The sequence below is a fragment of the Leopardus geoffroyi genome, chromosome A3, assembly GCF_018350155.1.
Source record: "Leopardus geoffroyi isolate Oge1 chromosome A3, O.geoffroyi_Oge1_pat1.0, whole genome shotgun sequence".
Lineage (NCBI taxonomy): Eukaryota > Metazoa > Chordata > Mammalia > Carnivora > Felidae > Leopardus > Leopardus geoffroyi.
The window spans coordinates 55483330-55506461 of NC_059336.1; the positions used below are offsets into that span (position 1 = coordinate 55483330).

A 23132-nucleotide genomic window follows, 5' to 3' on the forward strand; every position below is an offset into this window, starting at 1 on the left:
GTTACATGGTTAATTCTTTTCTAATTCTGATGCTGTTTCCCCAAAGGGACAGATTTCAGAATAACTAAATAATTTCTAGCGTCACTTCTTTTCTCCTAATATTAGTATTACACGTGAAACCTGGTATTTTGAGACTTTCCATCACCCATCTGGTTCTCTAGGAATCTTTAAAAAGTGCAAGCACTAAAAAAGAAAGAGGAAAAAAAAATGTACTAAGGGATATACTTCTGTCCATTCGGCCAAACAAAGTGTTTTCTAGTATTATCATTAGCCCATAATGAACTAAGCGTCATTATCTAGTCTCAGCAATTGAGGAAGTAAGTTAAATATTGTAGCATGACTGATGGCTACAGGCATTGCTTAGATTAGGGATTGATTCTTGCATTCTTTGCTGTAGACCATTGGAAAGTCTTTAGTGAAACCACATTTAAACTGGATTTGAGCAACCCTGACTGCTTACACTGCAGGGTAAAAGGGAAACCCTCTTCCCTGTTGCTTGATTACATTCAGTCTGAGCTTCCACTCTGTATGTGTACCACCTTTAGCTTATAGAGGATCATGTGATCACAGTGGACCCAGATCACCACTGGGAAAACTATGCCCATGGAGACCACTTGCCATTTCTGTCTCCTTACACGGGGTGGTCCCATGCGCTTAAAAGATCACTCCAGCTTGTCCTCTGCAATCCTGTGCCTTTTCTATTAAAGAATGATTGTACCTTCTCAGCTTCTGACTCAGAGCCATGTTTTGAAATGAACACACTAATTCAGCAGGGCATTTTATCAACTGTGATCGAACTTTAGGTATTTCGACAAAATTATCAAATTTTTACCATATTATAAACCTATGTGATGATATGATTCTCAATCCTGGGGTTTTTTTTTTTTTTTCCTTTCTCTATCTTGACTTCACTTCTAGAAATGTTCTTTTTCCAAAGTGCATTCATCAATGACAGCCCTGGAAAGTGAACCGTATACGAGGAACCACCTACATGTATGGGTACTCATGCATATTGCTGCCAAGATTCTGAATAAAATATCAGCAAATAGAAATGGCAGTCTATTAAAAAAAGTCAGGTGGAGACCACTTCAGAATGCAATAGTAATTCAATGTTAAGAAATCTGTTAATATAAATCACTACTTTAATAAATTAATCACCAATCATTGGTTAATCTCAGTAAAGGCTAACATGTATCTTAGAGATAATATCCTATGCTGATTTTTACAAAAGCCTTCCTGTAATGGGTCTAGATTCATACTTCCTTAAAATGATGAAACTACACACACACACACACACACACACATACACACGCACACACGCACATTCATTTCAATGTTGGTATCCTAGTATTGAGGTTTTGGGTAAAACCCTAAAATAGAAGTGTTTCTGTTAACGTCAATAGCAGGTCAAGGGTCTCTATTATCATCCATATTATTTACAATTATGCCAGAAGTACTAGTCAAAAGAATTAAAACCACAGAATAAGAGGTGCAAATAGTCCACCTAAGAGAGGAGGTGACATTAGTATTATTTACAGAGGCTATGATTTGACTGTATACCTTGGAAACTCCAAGGGAATTAAATAAAATCTTATTTGAAAGCAAAAGAGGGGCACCTGGGTGGCTCAGTTGGTTAAGCATCTGACTTCGGCTCAGGTCATGATGTCACAGTTCGTGGGTTCGAGCCCCGCGTCGGGCTCTGTGCTGACAGCTCAGAGCCTGGAGCCTGCTTCGGATTCTGCGTCTCCCTCTCTCTCTGCCCCTCCCCTGCTCATGCTCTGTCTCTCTCTGTCTCAAAAATAAATAAAAACATTACAAAAGAATTTTTTTTTAATGAAAGCAATAGAAATATGTGGCCACTTACTGAAAACAAAAACAAAAACAAAAACAAAAAGCTTTTAACCAGACAGAAGACAGAAGGAAACAAGGGGAGACAACATTCTCTTTATTCAAGACAGTTTTCCTGAGGGGCTCCTTTGTGCTGAGCATTGGGGACCCAACCCATTTTCCCCAACACCCGCCTGGTAATTTGAGGAGATAAGCAATACACAAACAAGCAAAGACATACATAGACAAATCGGACTTTTCAGACAGCGGTACGTGCTGTGAAGGAAGCCAGGACACGGATGGGCTGGGATAACGGAATTAGGGACAGTGGCCGGAATGGTGTCTCCTACGAGGTGGAAGGTGAGCTGGCACATGAAGGAGGAGAAGAAGACAGTCGTGCAAAGAGCTGGGGGAGGGAATGAAGAAGGAGACGCAAGACAGGGAAGGTGAAAGGAGCTGGAGGCAAAGAGCTTGGCATGTCTGAGAGTGCGGATTCAGCCTGGCGAGGAAGGGGCTCAGAGCAGGAGCACATAGGACAAGTGTCTTGTCACTGCAAGAGGACGCCATTGAAGGAAGGGCTTTCAGGGGAATAGCGGTGATGTCATTTAATGTTCCCTTGAGAAGCTGGCTCGGGCTGCTATGTAGAGAATGAATGGCTGGCAGGAAGTAAGGGTGGAAAGAGAATAATCTTCGACCTACATGGGAGGAGATGGTGGCGGGAGGAGGGAAGTAGCGACAGGGAACCGTGCGTAGCTTTGCTATATATTTCCGATGCAGAAAGAATCTCTAGTGCTTACGAACAGATTGATGTGGAGAATGAGTAGGAGGAGAAATCAGGGTGTAATTCAGAGATCCCATTCACAACAGAAAACAAACAAAACACGAAGCGTCTAAAAATAAATGACACAAGAAATGTCCAAAACCTACGTGAAGAAAACGAAAAAAAATCTGCCGAGGGACTACGGAAGAAAGGGCGGGGGGAAGATGTGCATAAAGGAGAAACAGCTTTTTCCCACAGAGGATATCAAGGCAATCCCAACAGAAGTGGGTTTTTTTTTTTCCTTTTTTTAACATGACAAAATGATACCAAAGTTCATCTGAAAGAATAAATGTTTCTCTGGGAATAGCCACGCCATTTGGGGGGGAAAATGGCAGTGGCAGAAAAGAGTCTCTACCAGCTACAAAAAATGTGAATAAAACCACGGTGATTAAAACAGGGAGCTCTTGCAGGTAGAGAGATAGACAAGCACATTAAAGGATCAAATGGACGGTGAAGAAATTGCCCCCAAATATATCTGCACATTTTCTATAGCACAAAAGTGTCATATCCGTGCAGAAAGTTTGGATTATTAAAAACCTCTTGTTAGGCTGGTTAACTAAGCCGTTGAAAGAATAAAGCTGCATCTCTATTCTCCTTTTGGCAAAAATACATTTAAATGGACCAAAGTTCTATGGGGGAAAAAGCGACTGTTTCTGTAATCTCAGAGTGAGGAGGACCTTTCCATGGGTGCTGCAATGTTTGAAACCATGCAGGAAATAGTTGTCAACTTAGATGACATAAACATAAAAAGTTGTTTGTAGAAGAAGCAAGAAGGCAGGGGCACCTGGGTGGCTCAGTCGGTTGAGCGTCTGACACTTGGTTTGGGCCCAGGTCGTGATCTCACAGTTTGTGAGTTCGAGCCCCACGACGGGCTCCACTCTGGCAACGTGGAGCCCGCTTGGGATTCTCTCTCTCTTCTTCTCTCTGCCCCTCCCTTGCTCGCTCTCTCTCTTTTTTGAGAGATAAATAGGGGAACCTGGGTAGCTCAGTCGGTTGAGCACCCGACTTCGACTCAGGTCATGATCTCACGGCCTGTGAGTTCGAGCCCCGTGTCGGGCTCTGTGCTGACAGCTCAGAGCCTGGAGCCTGCTTCGGATTCTGTGTCCCTCTCTTGCTCTGCTCCTTCCTCGCTCATGCTCTCTCTCTCTCTCTCTCTCTCTCTCTCAAGAATAAATTTTAAAAAAACATTAAAAATTTTTTTAAAAATAAATTTAAAAAATTAGAAAAAAAAGAAACAAGAAGACAAAGTTAAAGTTTAAAACACAATGGAGCTCATTTAGTTCGGTGGGTTTAAATAGCACTTACTTTTTCACGACTTCCAAAGGATATCTCTGGCCAAATATTTCCACATTGCTGTGGGGTTGAATTGTGTTCCACCAAAAATACATCCAAGCCCTAACCCCAGGAACCTGTGAATGTGACCGTATTTGGAGAGAGGGTCTTCGCAGATGTCATCAAGTGAACACGAGGTCCTCCTGGATGAGGGTAGACACTAGTTCGGTGACTGGTGGTGTCCTTTCAAGAGGAGGAAACTGTAGTCCCAAACATCCACAAGAGAAAGACAGCCGTGCAAAAGCAGAGGCAGGAATGGGGTGAAGAAACAACGAACTAAGGAATGCCAATAATTTCTGGGAGCCTCCAGAAGCTAGGAGAGAGACATGCAACCATCTCTCCTCTAGAACCTCAGGGGACGTGTGGCCCTGCTGACACCTTGATTGCGAACTTCTGGTCTCCAGCCCTGCAAGAGAATACATTTCTGCTGTTTTAAGGTGCCTGGTTTATAGCAATTTGTTACAGAAGACCTGGGAAACCGCTACACCCATTAATGTCTCATACCAGGGCATACTGAGCTTTGTGGAAACAAAACTTACCTGCACAAATAAAAAATCTGAAATAACGTGCGTCCAGCAGTCACCGCGGTTAACTCTGGAGGGTGGGAAGAATGAGGAGTTTCACTTTATACACACTTGTATGGTCTATTTTACAAGCTGCACGCATGTGTTTCCTTTTTTTTAGTAGGAAGAGATTTTCAAAGAAAGATAATGTACGGGAAAAGCCTGCCATAGTGCCAAGAATGGAATCCAAAAATTCAATTGTGTAAAATGAAAGGTCGTGTTATTGGGGGCTTAATAGACCAGGATGGACGTGAGCTGCTAGCCAGCTAAGAGTTCCAGGTGTTCAGCTGCTCATTCCAAATCCATCTTGGTCCCAGCTGGGCCTTGTTGCCGTGATGGTGGTTGTCTGTATCGCTTAAAAATCCGTGGGGTTGATTTGAGGGCTTGGGCTGGCTGGGATTTCTGGAATCATGGCTCCATTCCTGGAATCTCCCAGTTAGTTAGCACCTGTTTCATGCACCCAACTGGACAGACTGAGCTTGAGGACCTCGGTGGACACAGAGATCCAGACTCTCTCTCTCTCCTCCCCAAAGTTCACTTCCTGCCGTTGCCCATTGGCTTGGCTTCCGGATCCCTCCATGTGTCTCCCTGAAACCACGGGTACCATGGCCTTGAGAACTCCAGCCTCTCCTCTTTGGGAACCGGAAATGCCTAACAGTCAGCAACCAATAGCCAATCTGAATACACATCTGAGTTTGCACTTGTACAGGATATACTAAGGAAGTGTGTGTATTATGTTATATATTGTACCATGAGTTGGATAAGGAATCATGTAAAATAATATTACATTATTGCATCCCACATGATTCTCAGCCCCAGTCCCACTATCCTAACATTTCAGTATTCTTGTTTTAGACTCACTTTCCACAAATTGTTGGCTATTAACTGGATTAAGTCTACCGGGTTGCCATTTGCCTATATGCTCATTAATACTTTACCATTTGATTTTTTTTATTAAAATTTTTTTTCTTAATTTGAGAGACAGAGAGTGCACAAGCAGGGGAGAGGAGCAGAGGGAGAGAGAGAGAAAGGGAGAGAGAATCTTGAGCTCCACACTGGGTGTGGAGCTCGATCCCACAACCCTGGGACCATGACCTGAGCCAAAATGAAGAGTTGGACACCTAACTGACTGAGCCATCCAAGCACCCCTACCATCTGATTTTTTTGGTCTGTTTTTATATGGAAATACAGTCTTCTGTTTCAGAATTTTCTGTTTATCTATTTCATTGTGTATGCACCTTACATTGGGCCTGTCAGTGGCATCTGACAGATTATACGCTAATAGGTTTGGATAATTGTGCAACCTACTATTATCAGCCTTGAGTAACTGACCCTCCAACAGGGTGTTCTTTTTATGTGCCACGGAAAACACTGAGAATTCCAAGTGCTGGCGACTCACTCTTCTTCTGATGGAAATACCAGTTTTGAAAAGCTCTGCAAATGCTTTGCCACAGTTTCCCACCATGTTTTATGTCACATAGCAGGCCCTCTGGAATCTTCCCCAGCCCAGAATGCTGAGGTCATTTGTGCTGGTTAATTTTATGTGTCAATTTGACTGGGCTAAGGGATGACCAGATAGCTCGTAAGACATCATTTCTGGATGTGTCTGCGGGGTTGTTTCTGGATGTGATTGGCATTTGAATTAGTGAACTGGGGAAAGCAGATGGCCTTCTCCAGTGTGGGTGGGCATCATCCAATCCACTGAGAGCATGAAGAGACCGAAAAGGTGCAGGGAGGATTCGAGCTCTCTCTCCGTCCGGGACATCGGTCTTCTCCGGCCCTCCGACTGGGACTCACACTGTTGGCTTCCCTAGTTGTCAGGCCTTCAGACTCAGCCTGGAGCTACGTCATTGGCCTTCCTGGGTCTCCAGCTTGTAGACGGCAGACCGTGGGACTTCTCGGCCTCCATATTGCACGAGTCCGTTCCTTCTGATACATACGTACCTTCTACTGGGTCTGTTTCTCTGGAGAACCCTGACTCATGCGCCTTCCATAGCTACGGGGCCAAGCCTTCCAAAAGGTTTCAAGGAAGCCTCCTCAGCCTTTCTACAGAGTCCTTGAGCAAGGGGGAGCCCGAAACACTGGTCCCGCCATTCACCAGGCCGAGTTGAGCCTCAAAGCAAAATCAGAGTCACCAAATCATCTCTGGAGGCTGATGCGGGTGCAAGCCAAAGAACCCGCAGAGTCCCCCACAGGCAACTGTTTCTCTAACAGAGAGGTTACAGAAGGGAGAGACTGAATTTATTAGCTGTCTCCTTGGCCCGCTGCTGCCTGACTTCCTTTGGGCTCACCAGACGTAGTCGAGACGCCAGACACATAGGCATGCATGCTGCCATTTGTGTGTCTGTGTTAAAGTTGACTTAATTAGGAGGGCTTACCTCAAATAAATGCTTACATGAATTCTCTTAGCGGTGTAACATTTTCGTCGCCTGCCTATCGCGCTGTGCCTTGTGGCTGAAAAAGGACAGGACGTATGAAGAGTGCAGCCGCTATGAAGTCATGTTTACACGCATTGATGTTCCGTAGGAAGAGAAAATGGGAGTGGGGTCGAGCGAACTCCTGTAGGATAAATAGAGATAAATAATTCAGATTCTCATTATAATAGAGGCATATAGCTCTGGTGCATGGGAGCGCCCTGCCTTTGTGAGAATTGGTATGCAGTGCCTGTTCAGAAGCCATAGCATGTAATCTAGCATTAATATTAACATAAATCAGAGGCAGGAATTAGCGATATTTCCAAAGTCTTATAGGATAACTGAATTCACACTATATTGTTTGGTCCTCCTGGGCATTTTAGTAATCGTGTAATAGAAATGTTGAGGTAGTTGAGATACTCTTTATCATACTCTCTGAAAGGATCTTTAACACAAGGTCTTTAGTAGACAGTTTTGATAGAATGCGTCGAACAAAAAGAAATATGCCTATTTTGGTAATACGGGTATGTTTCATTAGCTCAGCCCGCAGCGATATGACATTACATTCTAAAAGGAATACAATTAATAACAATGAGAGATTTTTAGCTCTCAGACTGTAGCTGGAGGAACCGAGCGCGATGCCAGGGCAATTAAGTGGAGACGCTGGGTTACCTTTGTCTGCACACCCTTAACATCACCCTGTCTCAGTGCGTTGAATAGGTATTTCTTTGGCTTAGAATTTGCAATTTATTTTGATGTTTCCTCTAATTCAGGCCACCATGATAAAAACTGATTTTTTTCCCCTGTCCTTTTTATCCAGGTCAGAAAACAAATCTTTTAAAATAACTAGCTGGTAGAAACGAACGTTTCTCCAGGCGGGCGTAGCTTCCACGTTTCTAAAAGGGAATACGTGACTGCAAGGAAGATGCTCACGGTGACTGCCGGGGACTGAACAGGAGGCAACTACCCTACTGATGCAGGGGGAAACCGTAGCAACACCTGAGAAGCAGACATAGCCCCTGCCTTACGTAACAGCAATCCAGGGGAAAAAGTTGTACTTTGAGACTATTAAAATAATCAGCCAGGATATTATTCTATTCAGTGGTAACCTTTATGTTTTATGTTAAATGACAGTGAAGGTTCTGGAACACGGTGATTCCCCAGAGTCTCGGTAGCCGAGATTTCTTTTATTTCTAAAGAGGATTCATTTCACTCTGCAATCCCGAAACTGCTCTTGGCTCCATTCACTGGTCAGTTTTAATAGGCATGGCGAAAGATAAAATGCTTTGAAACATGAAAAACTCTCTGGTTTTTAAAAACAGATGATGAACAGACTGGTTGAAAATCCCATTTCTGTGCGTCCTGTCTGCTTCAAGCCTTCGGAGTCACAGTTCTGTTTGGGTAGAGGGGAGGAGGTTGCAGATAATTGGTGCTGAGGAGAGAGTGGCAGGGGAGGGGGAGGCAGAGAGAGAGGGAGAGAGAGAGAGAGAGAGAGACCCCCACCAATCATTCCGGCTGCCCCAAATTTACCCTGACGGACTTTTCTTGGCGAACATCTACAGTCTGTAAGCAGGTGTCTAGAAATGTTGCCGTGGAGTGTGAGCCTTGGGGGGATTAATACGCAACTCCATTTCCACTCATGAGTAATGTATTAAAATTTTGTAGCTAATAAATTCTTAATCTGAGAGGCTCCAGGTTATTTCTTACTTACACAGCGACTTGGTTAATGTAACACCAACCCGGCCACGGCTCCGGCTACCTGTTATCCCCTGTGCTGTTTTCCCGAACGGAGCCGGCCGGACCGCCGACTCCCCCTTCCCTGCGACCACTGCTTAGTCCCTGCATATATGCAGCAGCACACGCGTCTTCAGACAATTAAATCACACCAAACTGCTCAGGGACTGCAGACCTGCGAGGGTTATGTGAGCGGGCCCCCTCCCCTGCTAAGTATTATTGACAAATCCATCAAGGGCAGTGATGCATTGGTTTCCACCTTACCTAGAAGGACACTAGGGCAACAGTGACATGCTGTCACCGTGGTAACTGCAGCTGAAGTGAACAGCCTGTTAGGATAGGTGACCTCTGCTGGCGTGGCGCCTGGAGATAGAGGACTCGCCTGGCTGCCATGTCATGGGGACCCCAAGGAGCGGCCCAGTGCCCTCAAATTGATTCATTAGGCCCTAAACGTATCGATCGCTCCAATTTGCAGGAATTTATTATATTGATATTGGACTGATTAACATTTTGTGCCAGACTGGTTCGATATGTGCTTGTAACAGCTTTTAATGATGAATTGACTTTTATGATTCCATCTCAGGGCTGTCAGTGAGCTGTGAACTGTGGGCAGGCTCGCTCCTGGACTGTCTCTCAAGTGGCACAGGGCAGTGATTGAATACCTCGGAAATTAGTGTCCTTGCTGTCTCGTTTTATGAAAGATAAATGCTATGACATTTAATGCAGACCTTAATTTAGAACAGAACTAAGCAGATCATTTTGCAATTTAATCATAAACAGGTAAATATCAAAACTTGTTTAGCATTTTATAAGTAAAGCACACAGAAAACAGAAGCGCGCGCGCGAGAGAGAGAGCAGGCAGCCGGGGAGCCGGCAAAAGGCAAAATAAAATAATATGGGCTGGAGCTGAGCAGCATTTTAATAATCACGTAATTTATTAGGACCAACGTCCGAGCCCGTTTTTCGGCCCAGAATATACTGCTCTCGTTCAGCGCGTACTGAGCCCAGGGCGTGCTGTTGGGCACCGGCTGAAAAGTTAGCATTTACCTTCCGGGCCGCAGGCAGCCCCCCGCGATATTGCCTGGTGAGTCGCGGAAAATACATTGAGCGATTTGCCACAAAAGCAAATAGCAGACTAAGGGACCGGCTCCAGTTTAATACGTGCCCCTGACACGTAATAAGGGGGATATCACACTCGGCATGGTTTACGCGTTACCTCAAACAACCGTAAACATTATGAAAAGGCAGCGCGGGCAGACGAGATCTGATTGTGCTCTCCAACAACAGAGAGAGAGGAGGGTGCCGGCTGGGGCTGCCAACTCACACCTTCTCGTATTCATATTTAAAGCGTATTTCCTTCCTTTCATTTTAATTAAAAGACTTAAGTTAGGGAGAAACTGTCTAAACATCACGTCAAATTATTCATGTTTGTACATATAAGGAGTAAAATAAAACGGGTCTCCCGTGCGTGGTTCTTCTCTCTTCTTCACCCAACGCGTGTTTTTCTATCACGTTGCGCACGGAGTAAGGACCCCTTTATCGGCGGTGCGGTTGTCAGTTGCTAATGTGTAACCGCACCTATGCCGTATACATATTTTATGGCCCCGTTCTGAGATACGCTCAAACCACGGCACTGTTATTTCACCCCAGCCCTTCCACTGGTGAAGATCATGGGGGGGCGGGGGGGGGGGGAGTCACTGAGCCAGGTGCCTTAGACACCGAAAAGTGCATCTTGTGGCCCTATTCCCTGGTGACAGAGGCCTAGGCCATCCCTCTTCCTGACCTTGCAGGCAGACCACCTGACACCATTCCCACTTGTGTGTGGAGCGATGATTTTGTTTGCATCATTCTTTCATCTGATGGAAAGCAGAGCTTAATTGGGCTTCTCGATATGTGCCTATCTGCGATCTTTGAATATATGTATTTCTCCTCCGCGGTCTGGAGCGCCTTCCCCTCACTGTCTGTCCCAAATTCTGAGCCTTGCTTGTCATCGGCGGCCGTTGGCTACGCGTGACGTCCTGATCCCCGCCCCCCCACTGCCCGTTCAGTATCCAAAGCAGAGATGGGGCCAGAGAACGGGAAAACCTCAGAGTGCCTCTCTCCTGTTTGGAAGTTGAGAAAAGCAGAAACATAATTGCTTTTGTTGGATCACAATCCCGAATAGCAAAAGACGTTTTAAACATCTGCCCTTGCTTTGATTGGCTTTACATCTTTTCTCTTTTTGGCCACCGTTCATTATTCTGCATTATATTCATTACCGAGAAATCTCTTCCAAGCCAGTATTTTCATATGCCGAAGGACGACGTGGATTCGGGGTATTTAACCCGATCCAGCCCCACACAAACCCGTAATAGACTATCACACACCGCATATAGATCAATTCTATAGTGAGACCTGTGTTTCGTGCTTACGGATCTGGTTCTCGCCATTGTGCCAGAAATACCGTATCCCCAGGCACAGAGCGGGGAAGTGGATCTCTTTCCAGTTTCTCCTTTTAGTGGAAAGGGGAAAAGGAAGAATCTGGGCCTCTCCCCAAGCCCCACTCTGACTTCATGCTGCTGTGCTCCGCTGCGAAGCCTCCTCTCGGGTGTGTAAACGTACACACTCCCGGGCACGCACTTCAACCCCTCCGATCCGCCGATTGTGTGGCTTTCGCCAATTTTCCTCCATCAGGGAGGGGTTTGTCCTTTTGGTGTCTCATCGGCATCATATGCTCACTATGCTTCTCAAATTAGAACTCAGATTTCTTAACTTGGTCCAAACCCACCGATTTCGTCTGACTTCCATTTGTTCCGCAAGGAGAATTTGCAGGAGTCGCTCGCTACGCTCTCGCCTCTTGCCTTCCGATCACTAATCGAATAACTTTCTGTATCTATTTTATCTTCTGTTTCTGCTGTCAGATACCTGTCATACTATAAGCAGGAATTCCATGAAAAATTTAACAGGAAAAAAAAAATGTTGATTTCCCCCACGTGGCCTACTGGAATACAGTCTCTCCGTATCCTGTGGTTACGAGCCTTCAAAATGCGTACCTTTTAGCGAGCATTTTAGCTCAGGCAGAGGAAGGTACACAAAGTGTGGGCCACGGTCTCATGCTACATCTCACACCTAAGGAAAAGATTCAAAAGTTGAAAACACGCAAAGTTTCTTATTAAAAAATTTTTTTTTCCTCTGTGTATGTTATTCGTCAGAGCTACCAAAGAATCACTCTGGTACGCTTTACTTCACACATGCAGACAATCCGTATTAGACCTCTTCTATGTAGTAGAAATCCTAGTACCGAATATTTCACATTTTTGATACTAAAATTTCAACTAGGTATTGACATTTTACTCAACAGTCGTTGCCTTTAAAGTTTTTTTTTTTTTTTCAACGTTTATTTATTTTGGGGACAGAGAGAGAGACAGAGCATGAACGGGGGAGGGGCAGAGAGAGAGGGAGACACAGAATCGGAAGCAGGCTCCAGGCTCCGAGCCGTCAGCCCAGAGCCCGACGCGGGGCTCGAACTCCCGAACCGCGAGATCGTGACCTGGCTGAAGTCGGACGCTCAACCGACTGCGCCACCCAGGCGCCCCAACGGTCGTTGCCTTTAAATGGACGGCCTAATCCATCACAATGGTCTGAAGATTTCTTGTTTTACTCTATTTTGTAATCATACTTGGGGCTCTCTAACCTGAGCAACAATACCTCCAGTAAAAGATGAACATATAGCTTTATCTTCGCTTAGTGTCTCAGTCAGTCTGGGCTGCGCTAATGAAGTACCGTAGACTGAGGGGCTTATAAACAGCAGAAATTTCTTTGTCAACAGGACGCTGGAAGTCTGCCGTCAGAGTGCTTGCATGATCGGGTCCTGGTGAGGACCCTCTTCCCGGGTGTAGGTGGCCAACTTCCTGCTCTCCCATGTGGTGGAAAGAGAGTGACGCAGCTCTCCGTCCTCTTCCTGGAAGGGCGCTAATCCCATCCACGAAGGCCTCATCCTCATGACCTAATTAATTATGTCCCAAAGCGCCCCCACCTCCAAATACCACCTCATTGGGGATTAGATTTCATTATAGGATTCTGGGGGCAGGGGAGGGGACAGAAACACTCAGACCACAACACTGAGGAAAACATATTTTTTTCCTGAGATATTTCAGTAGCCACATGAGTTGGAGTTTTAAACCTGGCTGAGCTTATCTCTGCGACCTTCCTAAGGCCTCCAGGGGGAAGCCATTGTTGGCTTCCATGTTTTTGCTGTGCAAAGGGATACGGAAATGTCAGTACACATCTAGTGTTTCCGAATGTCCACGCGTTCGGTTGAGAGGCATACAGAACATCTAGTTTGAGGCGACGCTTCACTTTTTATCTAAGCGTTTTGGTGGTAGGCAGACAAAAAGGTCCACTTCTGAGACGTCACTGACTGACCCACTCTTCCCCTCGAGCCCCAGTGATCGCTTTGCCTGAGGCCCCAGAGCGATTTCGTGACCTCCCTCATCACCAGGGCAGGGCCATCCCAGCTCTGAGTTCGTTCCTGCCTTTCAAGCGCCTTTGCGCTGTTCGCCAAGTGGGTTTGCGGGCTGACCCATGGCACTGGGGGGTGAGTTTGGTGGCTGTGTGGTGGCTTGTCCCCTTGGCTCCCCCCTTCTCCCTCTTCCAGATGGGAAAGCAGGGATGGGGGAGCAATGGGGGGCTTGAAGTGCTCCTTCTGCACCCCTCTCTCATGTGTGTCTCTGCAAAAGTGAAAAATCCTAAGCTTCCTTTCCTCAGCCTTACACTCAAGTCCCGTCAGCCCCTAAGTGCTCTGGCAGCCTTGTTGTCCCACTGCTACTCTGGTAGTCAAGCCCTTACTTCCACCTCCATTTCGGGATCATCTGGAGTTTCTGACACAGGGATGCTGGGATTTGAATGGCACGCCTGTAAGGAGAAAGGAGGAAATATTTAGGGCAGGGAGTCAAAAATCCAATACAGATGTAGGTCTGGCCCTAAAAGAAGGGCGGGCTCCAGGAGACCTGACGCTCGTAGGTCCGTTGCATGCCTGCACCCTGGCAAATCTGGGCACCCAGATTCCGTGGGCCGAGGTGACGCCTGTAGTTTGGGGCGGGACCATCATTGTTCTACCCAGGTCCCTCTTAGTCGAAACAGGCCTCCTTCCAGGAGCTTCTGGCCACGGATGGGTGTACAGGCTCCACCCAGGTTCACGGAGGAGGTGAGGTGGAGAAGGGGAAAGGAAGACAGACCAGAGCACCGAGAGGAGAGCGAGCAGGGGAGACAGGGGAAGAAATGGACATTTACCCAGTCTTGACTGTAAGCTAGAATCTTCTGTGCCACTGACATGATTTCAGTGCCTCCCAACATGTGCTTCTTGTGTCACTGATGGATGAGCTTATAAGGTAATCAAAAAATTAAGTAAACTACAGTTAATACAAAGGTTGGGGGGGGGGCAGGGATAATGAAGGTGTTTTGCAATCGGCTGAACTTTGAGAGCCTCTGGTGTTTTCCCATGTCATTATCAAAGCTGTTGGGGTCCAGGGGTCTTTGACATAGGATCATATGGGGCTCTTCAGTCCAGCTGGAATCTGATCCCATCTGGCCTCGGGCCCACATCCTTTGGACTGCACCCTGCTGCCGGGGCAATCCCCAGGCTGGGAAGAACAAGGGTGGGAAGTGTGGTAGTTGTGCAAGATGGAGACCAGCATTCACACAGGACACAGGGCTGAGGAAGCAGAATGAATTCAGGGACTCCCCACCTAGCCACCGTCAGGTCTAACTGGCATGAGGACTGGGGAGGGCCGAGTGACATACACCAGAAAATCCTGAGTCCTTAGGCCACTGATGTCCTGCTTGCTTCCCTGTGGGGCACCTTATTACTTGTTCTCGCCTTGCTCTTAGACTAGACTCTTGCCTCTGCTTTGGGGGTCCTGTTCCCCATTGTCTAGTCTTCCTAATGCTGACTGTTCATCTACCAAGTCTCCCTATGCTGACGGCCAGCGTCCCGGATAATCTGCCAGGAGACACTCAGCTGCCCGCCTGTAGGTCAGGGCTGGCCCCTTGGACACTGTTCTGGAAGCTTCCTAAAGACACATCCGTATTCCCCAAGATTACCTGGCCTTCAGCCCTGTGTCCTAGGTCAGAAGCTTCACTGCCCTGCTTTTGCCGTGGCTGACCCGGTAAACCCTATGTGGCCATGAAAATGCTCAAAACCCCTCAAATGGATAGGCTTTCTCCCCAATGTGTTTATCCAATGGGACCCAACCTTTGCCTCTGAGGTTAAAAGGAAGTGGGAATTGACATGAAGAATGCATGGCAGGAGCAGAGTGGCAGAATTTCTCATTTGAGTTTGTTTGTCTCCCGTGGCTCTGCTGCTTTTCCCCGTGTTTGGATATATGGGAAGAAATTCTTCAAATTGCACGTTAATTACCGCCTTCGTGGCTTCCGTAGTATCAGACATTTGCAGGAAATATTACAGTTATAATTTCCAGATTAATAAAACTGAAGACAAAGTTGACCCTGTGGACATAATTTACTGTACTTTGCAGAAGGCTTCTGATAAGGCCCCTCATAAAAGGCTATTAAGGAAAATAAACAACCATAAGGTAGAGAGTCAAATCCTATAAATTACAGCATCCAAAGGAGCTAAACCAAGTGAAGAGATTCAGTGACCCGGTTGTACGTATTGTGTTGTTTACCCAAAAATTCATGGCCAATTGGTAGCGAAGAAATAAAATAAAACCAAACTAAACAAAACAGAAAAACAGCCTTGAATTTCCATCGAGTCTGATTGGCTTTGAAATTGTCAGACCCCGTAGAGAAATAAACAAAACCAAGGCTCTGAGAGTAGCTCCGTGCGGAGGTGCGGCTGCGTGAAGTAAGGAAGATGCCTGAAGGGTGGGGCCAGGGAGAAGGCAACATACACACACACACACACACACATACACACACGCCATGAAACAACGGTAGTCTACTTTATTGGAATTTTTTGCTAACACTCTAGATAAAGTCTAGTTAAAGTCGCTCAAGAAAATAATGTTAACAAAAAAAAAGAAATAGCATTTTTAGGAGTAAAGATGAGCACAAGCACAGAAAAAAGAAAACCTGAGGCTCAGAAACAGACGAGCGGCCCTGGGGGTTTGTGGGGGCCCCCACACCGTTGTTTCTGCACACATCTGGTGAGTATAGCTGAGGCAGAGTCTCTAGGACAACACAAGATAAGGCCTGCCCCCCTCTGCTCCTCTACTGTGGCAGGACGTTTGAAACCATATCTCTGTAGATATTTTAGACAGTCTGTGTGTCTTACGAAATGGCCAGATGCTGTCATTAAAAGGGCTTTCATTGTCTATATATGTTAATTCTGCCCAGCAACCCAGCCAGCTTCTTGGGGCACCTGAGTCAAGAAGTGACCAAAGAACTGAGGAGGACTAACACCCTTTCCTTGCCCCAGATGGATGCAGATCCAGCGGGTGGCCAACGCAGAGTGCAGGGGGAGGCAGCAGGATCCGCCCCACGATTACACGACTGTGTAACCAGTCAACTCTGTGGAACTCACCATCTTGGATTTTTTTTCACCTGTAAGTGGAAATTCTTGTTCCATGGATCTCACAAGAGAGACAGGGGGAAAAGTCAATTAATCCTTTCGTAGCAGGATGAGAGATCTCTTTTAAAAGGTAAATCCTTGGGGCGCCTGGGTGGCGCAGTCGGTTAAGCGTCCGACTTCAGCCAGGTCACGATCTCGCAGTCCGTGAGTTTGAGCCCCGTGTCAGGCTCTGGGCTGATGGCTCAGAGCCTGGAGCCTGTTTCTGATTCTGTGTCTCCCTCTCTCTCTGCCCCTCCCCCATTCATGCTCTGTCTCTCTGTCCCAAAAATAAATAAACGTTGAAAAAAAAATCAAATTATAAAAAAAAAAAAAAAAAAAAGGTAAATCCTTGATTAAAATAATGTGACAGTATGGTAAATGCAGAGAAGGGTGTCTGTGTAGAATTATTCATTGAATGACAATGTCCGACATTTATTGAGTGCTCCCTGTGTACCAGGTACTGCTGGTGTGCTGTATACATCTGATCCCATTAAAACCTCAGAGATTTTCCCCAAATTCCATCGTACACACAAGGATAATGAAGCATAGAAAAGCTGATGAATGGGCCCAAGGCCATGGAGTTAAAATTGGCAGATCCAGAATCCCAGGTCGATAGTCAGATTCTGGAGCCCACCAGATAACACATCATCGTCCACAGCAAACATTTAGCATGATTTATATGCTAATACCTATACCCATGTAATTTCATATAACATATTATATTATTATATATATAACTATGCCATAAGAGCCAATATTATTTAAGCATTTTTAGTTTACCTACTTGGTGCATAAATTCCTTTCCATGCACATTGTTCAATCTTCCTGTAACTTAGTGAAGTCAGTGCAATTATCATTATCGAAAGCTGTGTAGACAAGTCCGTTTGGATAATTCTGGTTCAAGGCATTTTCTCTTCCTTAAGTGGAAGGCCAACCATGGCCCTGTGCAGCTTACCCAGGGACTAGTTGATTTCCCCATGCGGTCATACCCCACCAGCTCTGTTCTGGGCCTGCTCTGTTTTCTGCACAGCCCAAAGAGCTGGTCTGAGAAGCACTCTCTTGAGGTATCGGCCCAGGCCATTTCAGGGTGAAATCCAGACCCAAGAGCGCTACAAGAACGAGCCACCCCGCTAACCATGGACCCATCACTGGGGATCACAAGCATTTTAAGGAATACTTCTAACTCTTCTCTGCCAACCTGTGTTTCTTTCAGTTTCAGATAGCGAGTGTGACCGTAGGCACGTGTCACCAAGTATCAGACTCCTGAGCACACTGTTGGGGACTCAGAGGGCCCTAAAATTCAAGCTGCAAGCTCGCACCTGTGCGAGGCGTGTAGCCACTTACACATTTGGAGTTTCCTATGAACAAATGTACCATTTACATGTGACGACGTCGCTCTAACGTCGATGACCAAGTCCTGGATCTACCACAGGGTGAAGATTACACTTGCCAGTAGACTTCTCAAAGACATGTCCTCCTCAGCCTTCACTGCCATCTTCCATTTCCTCAGTCAAGATCTTCACGACTGAGAGTACTGAACGCTAAAACGACTTGAAAAACTCAAAAGCTGCAGCCCCTCGCTAATCCTGGCACTGGCGAAACCAACAAGCTGGAGGGAACCATCTGGCTCAGTGCTGTCGGCTCTCCTGGTCATACGGGGAGGTGAACAGGCATTTCTAAGTTCTTGCCCTCTCAGAGGGGCCATCTTCACATAGGGCCTGGTGACAAAATCACAGAGCAAGAGCGTTAGAACTCATGACTCGCTCCTCCCAATCTTGCCAGTTGATAGGTGAAGAGTCCACTTGCCCGGAAACGTACAGAAGGCGCCGGGCACAGGGGGGCGTCAGGCCCAGGTCCCCATCTCGGCCTCGCCGAGCCCAGGCGGGTTTGACCAGAGCACAGGCATCTGCTTCAGCTGCCGGATGGAGAAATGTTGCTGCCGACATCTCTCTTTGCACCTCGGGAATGCTGTGTTCTTTGGTGAGCTATGTGCATAATGTGCTTTAGGCTGTGTCGAAATGATGTATTTCTCCAACCAAAAAAGTGGAAAATTCAGATGGCTTGTACCATATTTTTGTATATTTAGAAACAGCTGGTTGATTGACTGAATTTTTAATTTTTCACAGAAATGTTTGACGTTGGGGAGACCATGCCTTTAAAATCCTCTCCGGGGAAAGAAAAGATTTATATAAAGTGTCGTTTTCCATAGATATTTGATGCTTCACCAAATGACTATGAACAGAAGCTCAGTGATTGAGAAGATGATCCTTCCTCCCCTACCAGCTGAAGGTTCATTTTCCAAAGTCATGGCCACTGGCTCCCGCTTTGGGAATTTGCTCCTAAACCTTTCTTCTGTATTCAGCTGACATCGAGCCCCTTCTACCCCATTTTGGAACAGGCTTTGCAATTGTTGCTACTGTAATTTTGAATAAATAAGCCCGAATATTCTGTCAAAATATTTAAGTCACTGGGGCTGCAGAAAGTAGGCCATTACTGATCTCCGTGCTTTGCATATAATAGACACCCAATATATATTCATTAGGTGTATATACATTGGATCAATATTAAATATTTACTAATTTTTAACATAGCTGCAAAAAATAGGCCATTACTGATCTCTGTGCTTTGCATATTATAGACACCCAATATATATTCATTAGGTGTATATACATTGGATCGATATTAAATATTTACTAATTTTTAACATGCTCGGATATTAACGTATAATTACTTGTGTGGTGTACTATAATATCCATGCAAATTAATACATGATTAATAATATAAAATACAGTAAATTGAATCCAATTGCATTTCTCAGGGCTAATATAAATGGCTAAGCAAAATGACTCAAAAAGCTCTAAGATCCTCAATGGAATGGAGCCCACATTTACTGACTATAGAAGTAGATGGCTAAGTAGTGCTCAATGCTTCACGAATGATCTCACTTAATCATCACAAAAACCCAGCGAGGAGAGTCTGCCGTCTCCAGCTTTACTCATCGGGAAACTCAAGGCTCAGAGAGGGGAAGGAACTCACCCAAGACTGCGCCGCCCATAGCTGAAGTAGCGTCAAAGTTAGCATAGGCCGATCTGGATCCAAAGGCCATGTCTTTACGTCCTTAATGCTCCCTTGAACCAACCCTGTCACAGATCTTCCATATTGACTTGTATCCTGCTCTGGGAGGTTTCCGTTAGGCTCCCTGGGCTGGGTGACAGAGCAGGGCATGGAGTGGGCCTCCAGTCTTGCACCTGGGTATTGAGTGTGCCCATGGGCTGGCTGCCCTCTTGCACGATGGCCAACACCCAGCAGGTTGGAACCGATGGGATCCTAACTTTCCAGGGTAATTGAAAAGGTCAGGAATCAGGGGTCACGAGATCCCATCTGGCCAGAGTGAAGGAACAGTGAAGTATCGAAGCGTCTTACACCAAATATGACAGACTCAGAAGTCCTCGGGTGGTGGCACTTTTTCTTTTCCACAGGGGTGCTTGCTGTCACTTTCCCCTCTCTTGGGAGACTCAGGCTGTTCCTTAGACAGGGAGCTGGGCTAGTGAAGTCCCTCCCCTCTGACGCGTTAGTGTGGCCCTAGAGAGGACAGGGAAGGGAGGAAGGATAAATCTTGAGATGCGAGGCCCCCCAAGAGTCAGCCACTGGTGTAACATGTGCACGGGTGGCACCTCACAAAACGGGGAGGGTACTCGACACCGTGAGGAAGAGAAGGGCTGAGATCTCCTTGTCACACCTGGACAGGCCACCAAGGTCCAATTTCTTACTTTCCCTTGTGCTCCTGATGGGTCAGTGATTAAAAATCAAAACTCCCGGGGCGCCTGGGTGGCGCAGTCGGTTAAGCGTCCGACTTCAGCCAGGTCACGATCTCGCGGTCCGTGAGTTCAAGCCCCGCGTCGGGCTCTGGGCTGATGGCTCAGAGCCTGGAGCCTGTTTCCGATTCTGTGTCTCCCTCTCTCTCTGCCCCTCCCCCGTTCATGCTCTGTCTCTCTCTGTCCCAAAAATAAATAAACGTTGAAAAAAAAAAATTAAAAAAAAAAAAAATCAAAACTCCCAAGAAAACATGATTTAATAATACCATTGACCCTTGAACAGGGTGGGGGCTAGGGGCAATTGAACATTACATATAACTTTTGACTCCCTGAAAACTTAACTACGAATACCTATTGTTGACTGTAAACCTTACTGATCGTATAAACGGTTGGTTAACATGCATTTTCTATGTTATGTGTATTCTATGCTGCATTCTCACAGTAAGCTTAGCTAGAGGAAAAAAAATATTATTACGAAAATCATAAGGGGGGCGCCTGAGTGTCTCAGTCGGTTGGGCGTCCGACTTCAGCTCAGGTCACCATCTCTCGGTTCGTGAGTTCGAGCCCCGCGTCTGGGCTCTGGACTGACGGCTCTTAGCCTGGAGCCCGCTTCAGATTCTGCCTCTCCCTCTGTCTGCCCCTCTGCTGCTTGCACTCTGTCTCTTGCATTGTCTCAAAAATAAATAAACATTTAAAAAAATTAAAAAAAAAAAGAATATCATAAGGAAGAGAAAATACATTTATGGTTCTGTATTGTATTTATTTGGAAAAAAAATCGATGTGTAAGTGGACCCACGCAGTTCAAACCCCATGCAGTTCTTGGGTCCACTGTGCATTTGCTATATATTAGAATTACCCATTAGTTAGACATTTCAAACTCCTTCCTTACTACAGACTTCGTAGTTTCTGTAAAAGTTGTAAACTAATTTAATTTAGCATGCGTTTCCCTGGCACTTGCTATGTGCCCTCCTGCACACCCCGGTAGAGACAGGAAGGTGAGGAAGACGGGTTACCTGCTGGGCACTTTACCTACAACTGTGCCCCTTTCAACGTGGGTCTCGGGTTCAGAAGTGTGGATCATCTCGTTAGAGGGGAGGCGTGGAAAGGTTCTCAGCTTCCGAGGCACAGACCCTTATGACTAGCTATAAGACCTTGGTCCAGTCACTTAATTTCCTTCTTTTTTTTAATGTTTATTTATTTATTTTTGAGAGAGAGAGAGAGAGAGAGAGAGCACGTGCACACGCATGAGAGGGGGAGGAGCAGAGAGAGAAGGAGAGAGCGAGAGAATCCCAAGCAGGCTCTGTGCTGTCGGTGCGGAACCTGACGCCTGGCTCGATCTCACAAACCTTGAGATCATGACCTGAGCTGAAATCAAGAGTCAGATGCTTAACTGACTGAGCCACCCAGGCGCCCCGATTTCTGACTCTCAATTTTCTCATTTTTAAAGCATACAAATACTATTTCTTTTTTGCACGTGCATTTGAGGATTCAATGAGACCACGGGTGGAAAACATTCAGTAGCAGGCTCTCGGGCTCTTAGTAGGTGCTCTTATTATCACAGCCAAGAAAGGGGGCCCTCGTATGCCAAGTTCCACATGTATCAAACCGAACAAGATTTGAACATATTTACTAGAAGCAGGGTCATCTTGGGGCGCCTGGGTGGCTCAGCTGGTTAAGCGTTGGGCTCTTCGTTTCGCCTTGGGACATGATCTCACGGTTCGTGGGTTCGAGCCCCGTGTTGGGCTCTGCACTGACAGGGCGAATCCTGCTTGGGTTTCTCTCTCTCCCTCGTTCTGCCCCTCCCCCGCTCCCATTGTCTCTGTCTCTCTCAAAATAAGTAAATAAATAAACTTTAGGAAAAAAAAAAAAAAAGAAGGTTCGGCTTATTTTACAAGGTGTTATCAGAACTTGATTAAAGGTTACCGACTAGGACAACTGAGCACAAACATGTCAGGCCTTTGCAGTGTTGATGCAAAAACTATCCTCTCCCCAACCCCCACCCAACCCCCCCACCTCCCCCGCCTTTTCAGTGGCATAATTTGGGAAGCGCTGACTCAAAAGTGTTTGGATCCGTGAGAGGGAGGGTGGTGTTGGGGGAGAAAAGAGGGAGGTCTCTTAGCCAAGATTTGCAGGTGTTAAATATAAACCCCAAATTGGTTTGTGTGACTGTCCTGAGTTTGGGGAAGGAAGTGCGTGGGTGGACGGGTGGGTAAGGAGTGGCAGAAGCAGGCTGGGAACCAAGGAACTCCATATGATGAATCTTAACAGATATTCCTTTCATATTTCCTTCCTTCTCGTGGGGGTGGGATTTACATAAGCATTTTCTTGAGTCCAGACCAAACCATGCCTTAAAAGACATTTCATTTTCCCTGCCCAATACCTTCCAAGAGGCAGAAATCCTTGATCAGCAGCAACGAATACACTCTGCTGTGTTCTGAGAGCCTTCCAAACCACAGCACGAGAAAGCATGGCGAGGTGGCAAACCCCGCTGCCAGCCTGGCATCCGAGCTGCCCTCGTATCCAGGAGTGTCTGATCTCATCGAGTCTGATCTCACGGTTCGTGGGTTCGAGCCCCGTGTTGGGCTCTGCACTGACAGTGCGAATCCTGCTTGGGTTTCTATTCAAAACCCACATCGACTTCTTGATTCCTTGCACGACAGAAAGTGATCTGTTAAGCCTTCCTAATAAACCTTAACCCTTTGAAAAGGGTTTCATGCTTGCCCCCTAAGAGCCTGTAGAGAGATGCCCATTTTGCACGCGTAGCAAGGCTGCTGGTGGAAAGGCTGAAGCGTGTGCTTTTCAGATGAACGGTGTCTTTTTCAAGTGCAGCATTGTTACTAAAGGCATATTATACCTGAAATGGATGCACTTTTGGTACATAATGAACGATAGCACGTCCTTATTGTCGGGACCCACTCTCCACTCTTAGGAGAAGCGGGTGCCGTGCTGCTTGGCTGTGATCCTACAAAAGAAAAATTTTAGGCGATTTAAATGCCTAACTGTTCCTAATTGTTATTCAGAATAAATGGTTGTACTTCTCAAGTGTTCCCCTTTTAACACTGTTTTTAGTTCCTCCAT

General features: G+C 46.1%; 1 long non-coding RNA gene across 2 annotated transcripts in view; it reads right to left on the reverse strand.

Annotated features, from left to right (window-relative positions):
• Window positions 1–3929: 3929 nt before the first annotated feature.
• LOC123580615 overlaps window positions 3930–23132 on the reverse strand; it is a 50483-nt gene continuing 31280 nt past the window's right edge. Inside the window, exons 3-4 of one of the 2 annotated variants that reach the window (XR_006703387.1) lie at window positions 6938–7101; window positions 3930–4385 (exon numbers count right to left, since the gene is read on the reverse strand). This is a non-coding gene — a long non-coding RNA (uncharacterized LOC123580615). Of the gene's footprint in view, window positions 4386–6920; window positions 7102–23132 lie in introns of both variants that reach the window. The other variant, XR_006703386.1, reaches the window with a different exon arrangement.